The following is a 7,848-nucleotide window of genomic DNA, read 5'->3' as shown; positions in this document are numbered from 1 at the left end:
CTGGATCATTGTGTCAGACTGTCTTTGTGAAGACTTTGGGGGGGGGGGGGGGGGGGGGGTTAACTGCAGGCACTTTCTTCACTGGTTCTTGGAACTAAATGGCTTATTTAAGATTAGTGCTCCATTTCAGTTAGGAACACCCAATGAGTAATCAATTATTAGGAACCCATCTACGTGGTTAAATAAGTATCATGACTCAAGCCATGCATACCTTTATAGGTGCATACTTGTTTCAACGGTTCATTTTGATTACACTCCTAGCAACTTCAATTTTTTTTGTGTGCAATTTATGTAATCTGACCTACTGTTAATCAGAAGATGATTTTGGCCCAGACTTAATCTTACTGCAAAGCACTTTGCAAAAGAAATATTTCCTTTTATCTGTCAATTGTGCAACATTTTTGTTGTTATTGTTCATTTCAGTAACAATGATGATCATAGTGTTGCAAGAAGGAGAAAAGCAAACCTGTTTTTCAAAATCAAGGAAAAAGTGTATTGTACTGAAGCTGACCCTTGGTTTCCTAGGAAAATCATACCTCCATTTTTAACAGAGATGCAGTGTGACACATATTACTTGGTGGCAAAATTCCTGTAGATGCCCAGACCTGTTGTAAGGTCATGTAAACAGAAAACTGATGCAACTTGAACAAAGTTTTCTGACCAAGTGATTTTTTGATTGGTAACTTCAAGGAGTCAACAAATCATTTGACTTTATCTGAATTCAGCTATAATTCTATGCTAAACACATATTAACTAGAGGTGGCATTAAAAAAGAAAAAAACAAACAAAAAACTCCACAGAGTTTTTAGCTGAAAACTGTTCATTTTGGAGTAGATGATTACTTTCCAATTGATAATAATAACCCAACAAATGTTTCATACTGACCTTCATTTTGAATACATACCTATTTCAAATGAACAAATCTGTTGGCTTGAACGCCTCTAAAAATATGTAAAGCATACTCAGTCTTCTCAAATATTAATTTGAATTGATCGAGTGCCATGGTGGATGTGCAGTCAACAATAAATTTCACATAATATTTCAGGGTGAAAGGGCTAGAGCGATTACTCAAAGTCTCTCAAATAATCAACACTGTACGCATATGCATGAGTAGACTTGCGTGTAAGAATGTGCATGTATTTGTGTTTGTGCGGATGTGTCCATGTGGATGTACTATGTGCATGTGTGTGTTTGTATCTGTGTTTGTGTGTGTGGTGGTGGTGGGTGGAGGTGGTTGTGGGGGGGGGGTCTTCATCCAATTTACATATGGGCCACTGGTTTCTTGAAATGCTAAACACCACAAAACTAAACAAAGATTCAATTACGCACTACTACATAAACACGTCAATCTGCCTGGTTTGAAATCCTGAAACATAACTCAGGGGAAAGACTTTGCATGCACTTCAGTTAATTAACTTGTTCTTTGACAGATGAATTACTTTGTAGGTGTGTACTGTACCATTTTCAGCTTGCATCAATTTTCTAACCAGGCACAATAAATGAAAACCCACCACCTGGCTCTTAGCTTCATTTAGCTCCTAGACCTATGTGGATGTCACATTTTATTTTCCTGACAGAGATGTTTACAGCTGTCTAACTGTGCAAATCATTATTGCAATTGAAACGGAAGACCAGCCCTTTATAAAGGATTCAAAATTACAGCATGTCGCAATCACTGTCTGCAACATTCTAAGCTATCTATTTCATGCATAAGCAAGACAGATCTGAGAAAAGAGGATTGCATTTGTTAATGACTCCATTCCATAACACCTCTTACGAGCTTTGGCGTTACACACCAATAATTTCAAATCAATGATTTAAAAAAATATAGAGTGACACTTTCTCCTGAATCGAACAGCTTAATCCTTTCTTAATTTTTCTGTCTGCAAAGATCTGTGAATGTTCACATTACCAGGGTAGTTTCTGTAGAGTTTGGAGGACTACACATTTTAAATGCCTCTTTTACCCTTGTTGTGCAAGCAAGGTCCATAGCAGGTCTTACCTCAGGGCACTTTGCCCACAGCAAAATTATGTGTCACTTTTATTTGTTGTTGTTGCTGAAAAACTTATTTGTCTAGCTCTCACTGAAATGAAGGAACAAGTGTAAGTACACTTTTATGTATTTAAAAAGGACTTTTTAAGGACAAAGAACATTGTTTATCACCAGACCTAGTCCAATATGGATGTTGCATGAGCAAAGTATTATTTTTCATAATCATGCCAAAATCATCATTGTCTGTCCTTGAGTACTGAACACACAGTATACAGACATCAGTGTTTCCTTTTAAAGTCATTTAGAAGTGAATAAGTACTTCAACATTTGTCTATACTTTAAGTAGACCAAGGAGCGAGAAAAAAAGACCATACCTTTTCCACATCAGACATCTGTATTGACCTTAAAGGCATTCCCCCAAAGAGTGCCTTAAACCATCAGTAAAGTAATGTTCAATTATAGATGCCATTTATTATCCTCCATGAGGTAAAATTACGGGGTGAGGTGAAAGTGGCATGGAGGATGTCTCCATCACTTCAATATCAATGTCCTAAAAAGGCATTGACCACAAGGAAGAGATGACCTTGCGTAAAAATTAGTGCCAGGAACTCCACTCCGACCACCTAACTCATCTCACAGTGCGATATTTCATGCACATTATTGACTTTTTAAACTTTTAATAGCTGGTCGTAACGACCACCACTTTACCATAATATGAATACACATTTCTTAATGCTACTGCAACAGCTTTTTTTGGATTAGCATTATTGACTGAGATACATTTAACGGCTTCTTGAACAGTTAATGGAAGGTTAATGCTGAAGTCAAAAGATGTGCAGCTTTTACTTGAAACAAGTTTATTGATTAAACAGCAGGATGGGAGATTTTAGCAGTGATCAGATACATGTACATTGAGAAAATGTGCGTGAACACACACACACACACACACACACACACACACAAACACACACACACATATATATATATATATATATATATATATATATATATATATATATATATATATATATATATATGAGTTCATATAGGCTGTCTTTACTAACAACAGCAATTTATGTGCATTCATGTGCAGCTCACAAAGCACAGTATTCATTGTGTCAGTCGTCATGTGGCGCTCGAGCTATGATTACAGGGCTTCACTCTAGGATGAAAAGAATAAAAGTATGAACTGGTGAACGGCATTTCTTGAGAAATCTGCCTGTGAATGCACATCTTTAGAAGATATGGCTATATTCAGAATTCTGTCTGTTGTAAAACGTGTAAAATCACTGAGCTCGTGTCTTAATAATTTCAATAAAACAACAAACATGCAATTATTTCTTAATAGCCCACCATTATGGTGGCGCGCTTGAATGACATGTAACAATTAAACCTAGACGTGCACTCATAATTCCAGGAATTAGTTCACAAAAAGGATTAGACGCCACTCACTACACGGTTGGAATGAAAGGAACCGAATGAATTAAAAGGGATCACATTTGTATCTAAACTGCATCTAAACTACCATGCCTACAGTAACTGAAGGGCATTTCACAATGATTTTGGCATGGGGAGAACCGGTAAAGGTCAGTAAACATGAATGTAAAGATTGGAAACAAAATCCATTAATGATAAAGACCTTGGATTCACTGGAAAATGAATATCACATAACAAACCAGAGCAAGTTGAGAACCACAGAGCTGAGATATAAAGTGAAAGAGCCATGGAAAATCTCAGGAATAAACCCACCTGCAGCGTTTGAAAAAAAGCTGGCACCCAAAGGGCATTACCAGCACAGCACATGAGTACAGCGAACAATGTTAAGGTATAGTAGTCACCATGGGCTGCCAAGGTCTGAATGAGAGCCACAACAGCATGAGGTAATATTTTCAAGAGAAGTATTGTTCACAGAAAACAGCATCACTTTCACAAAGCATTCAGAAAACACGCCGTTTCAAATCTTTTCTTCGATGAAACTCACAGATAATTATTTCCAGTTCTAGAAAGGGTCTAAGGTGAGTGAGCGTTTCACTGTGGCAGAGATTGCGTTATCATCCGTGGGCTTATTTTTGCGAGGCAATCGTTTTTGGCAGTAGAGGAAAACATGGCCGTCATTCTGAATTGATTGCTCGAGTGTATCATATTTGGCACAGCTGAAATAGATGCAGGGACACTGTGCACACTTTCAAACTGAATCATCGATCACAGATTAGGAGATATTTCCCAATTTGAGACTCTCTTTAGCCAATGAATTACAGGGCACATTTGTCATCAGTGTGGGAACGGAAGGCCAAAATAAGGCTTTATAATTATGAAATGTAACTACCTGCTTCAACTGCATACCATATTTTTGTTGAAAAATACATTTATACTCTGCAAATCGGATACCATTGTAAGTCATTGGAAATCATGAAGACTGGAAGGGCCAATGGAACCCACCTAAGCTTCACATATTACTGGTTGTTTCTCTTTTCAACCAGGACCAACACACTTGCAATACATTCATGAAAAACAGAGCATGTGCATGAGCTAATCTGCAGGATATATACTATAAAATATCAAATATTCAGTATCATTTAAGGGGTGTGTCCCTTTATAAGTCAGCAGAGACACTAAAAAAATGAAAGAAACAATAAACCACCACACCGTACCTCTCCCTGTGCGGTACAGTGCTGATTCCTTCGAAATATGCACTACGTGAGTTTTAAAAAAGGTGAAATTCCTGATTAAGGTTTGGCGGCCCGACCTAAATGACATTCTTCAAATCCCTCTTGATGCGAACACCCTTGTGGTAATTGCATTCTCCTCCCTCTGCTCTCCACTGGAATACTTAATAAAGAGTCCTCAGAGCCAGCCCAGAGAGTGCAGGGGCAACACTAGAGGATAGCATTCCCTCCACACCGTACAGGAGCCACACAGTCTCCAATATAAATGAGCTGGCTACATTTTTTTTTTCACCTGAAGTGAAATCCTCCACCAATGTGGAAGCGGGAAATGGTTATTTTAAGTCATCTCAGGAAGGCTTAACATGATCTGGATAAATGCTTTTCTGAACATTGGGAATTGCATTTAAGTATGCTATTTCCACTTAGGATACATGATCATGTTGCTGCTCTGCTAATTAGCTGTCAGTACAGCAATGCAAATATATTGTCCATGTTTATGAGTGTGTATCACACTTAGCAGGCATTGATAAATCTCACAATGGCCTTTGCTTTTGATTCCCACATGTCTGTGTCAGGGCTCTATGGCAGCAGGTTCACATGAGATATTAATATGAGCTGTCACTGCAGCTCACCACAGACAAGTGGCTTTGTGTAGCTCCTCCCACAATCAAAACAGAAGGCAGTGGTAAAGAACAGACAAAGGCCAGAGCCCTAAAGAGATGGAGGCCCCCCTCCCCCAACAAACCCTCCAGTGGTACAAAGCAAGCAAGCACAGAAGAGCCAGGTGCCCTCCATGCCAGCCTTTATCCATACACAGGAGCCCACCTGTGTGATGCCCGGCCTCCTGTTTCTACACCCGGGGGAGAGCAAAGACTGCCATGCTACTACCAAACATGTAGAGTCCTAAAATATGGCATATTTCCTCGTTTTCTGAGATACTAATGTGATTGGTTGAAGCAGGTACTTGCATTCACCCTTTCTTTTCTTCGGTAAGGGTTAAACACACATGCACACACATGCAAGCACACACACACACACAGAAAGAGAATTAAAATCTTACTGAGAATCCCCTTGCTAAAATTTGATTTGTCTTCATTACATGGTGAAATGACAGTCACAGCCAGGGGAAAGAACTGGATACCTTTGACCTCAAACCTGACTTTTCTGGGATACCATTTCTTTAATCAACTGATTTTATCAGCTTTTTTTTTATCTCCCTGCCATACAAGAAAACCATAAGTAAAGCATTCTTCCTTCTGGATGAGGGTATAGTAGCCCTAAATCTGTCACAAAGCCTATGTGCCATGTGAAGAGAGGAAATGGCAAAGAAAAAAAAAAACTCCTCAATCAACAGTTGTGATTGTCCTTCAAAAAAAAGGATCTTCACTTTCAATCAGGTACCACATTCAACCTCTCACCTGGCTGACTGTCACTGGACAATGTGGTCATTCCCTGGCAGTGACATCCGCTGTTTGTGGCGCACTCAGCCCCACTGTCCCCGCGCGCCGGAGACAGACCCTGCCTCGGACAATGTGCTCAATCAGGCCCGATACGCCGCGCAATCAGCTCGGGACGCTACGCCGGGGCGCGCCTCTGTCTCCTCTCAAATTTTACCCCGCTCGAAAAATCAGCATCGCCTGCAGTCTCTCAATGGCTCCATTTTGGCAGTGTCTTTCCCGAGGGTGGGACCCCGAGTCTGCTGACGCTCAGGCACCACCTGGTCGCGGGACCGTTTAACGCTTGCTGTTTGCGCCCCCGCTGCACAATCAGACTCCCGTCTCCCTCCATCTGACTCCTCTGGAAAGCAATACGCAGTTCTCAGGTAAAACCAGTCTGCCAGGGCTTCGAACACACTTCGTTATTTGTGGCCGCAATTAACGGTGGCCTACAGCCCGCGTATTTAGTGGCGCTTGAGGCCTTCTGTGGTCTTAGCAAGGTCTGGAATGTAAATGGACACACTCCCTCCCCGAGCTGGCAGTTTTCGTGGCTGTTTTGAAAGCTATTGATTTTATGCCCGAGACAGCCGGCCATTGTGCGTACCTTTTCATTGATTCTTGAGATTTGAAGCTAATGGCTAAAAATACCGACATTTGGCAGAGTCAACAGAAGAGGGCACTTACAGAACATATGATCAGTGTAACTGTGGGGTTTTTCGGAGGTAATTGCACTTAATACAAGGCTGTGAAGTGCCTTGCCTCAGGCCTTGATCATCCCTATTACACGACTTCAGGAACTTCCCAAACCAGTCCTCTGACCAGATATGGCTGAAACTTTTTCTTTAGTACTGTTGTGAAAAAAGAAGTAAAAACATATTCAGCCATCTATCATGTTGGATTTCAGTTATTTTTTTTATTGCTGGACCAAGGTATCAACAGTGGAACCAACAGATCAACAACATTCATAAAATTACTTGAGCCAGAATGTCACCACTAATATAATCATCGTATTGATTATGTATTCATGTATTTTTTTCATCTGTGGTATTTTTCATCTACAGTAAGAAAAATCAGTAAAAGTACCATGGTATAGTTTTAGATGATTGATGCATATATTGTCATTATAGTATTTCTCTAAAAACAAAACAAAACATTTTTCTTCCAATTTATATTTTATCACTAGGAACTGGAGCAACTTAATACATCCCTGAAACATTTTCATAAGTGTAAGGAAATAAAAACCAGGGGCTATGACTGAACATACAAGATATGAACCAAGTAAGATCCATTTGCTAGACTGTTCATCCTGATTTTCCTGTTTTCTCAGAGAAAACCTCTGAGCTCCCTTTAAATGAGAGTAATTGTGAGAAAATATCACACAATATGAGTATCACAGCTAATGAATCCACATCCCACAAGGTGCTAGGATAACAGGAATATATTGCTCTATTCAATTCAGCAAGAGGCACTGCATTGTCAGGGTTGTTTGGCCACTGCGCACACACACATTCACACGCACACACACCTATTCCCGCACAGATGCAATGTGGAGTCAGTCCCTGTGTGATCTCTCAGTAAAGCTGCACACAGACAGCTCCAGGCAGTGAACTGGCACAGACACATCTGCCATCCTCCCACCAGCAAGGTACAGAGATACAGATGTCAGCTGCATGATTGACACCACAGCAGAGAATATGGCATTCAAGTGAAGAGTATCTATCGACAATCTAAGAGAAAGCAGCTTGTTATGTAT

This window comes from Megalops cyprinoides, chromosome 4 (genome assembly GCF_013368585.1).
Source record: "Megalops cyprinoides isolate fMegCyp1 chromosome 4, fMegCyp1.pri, whole genome shotgun sequence".
Taxonomy (NCBI): domain Eukaryota; kingdom Metazoa; phylum Chordata; class Actinopteri; order Elopiformes; family Megalopidae; genus Megalops; species Megalops cyprinoides.
The sequence above is the reverse complement of the archived record's forward strand: the minus strand, read 5'-3'. Positions refer to the sequence as shown.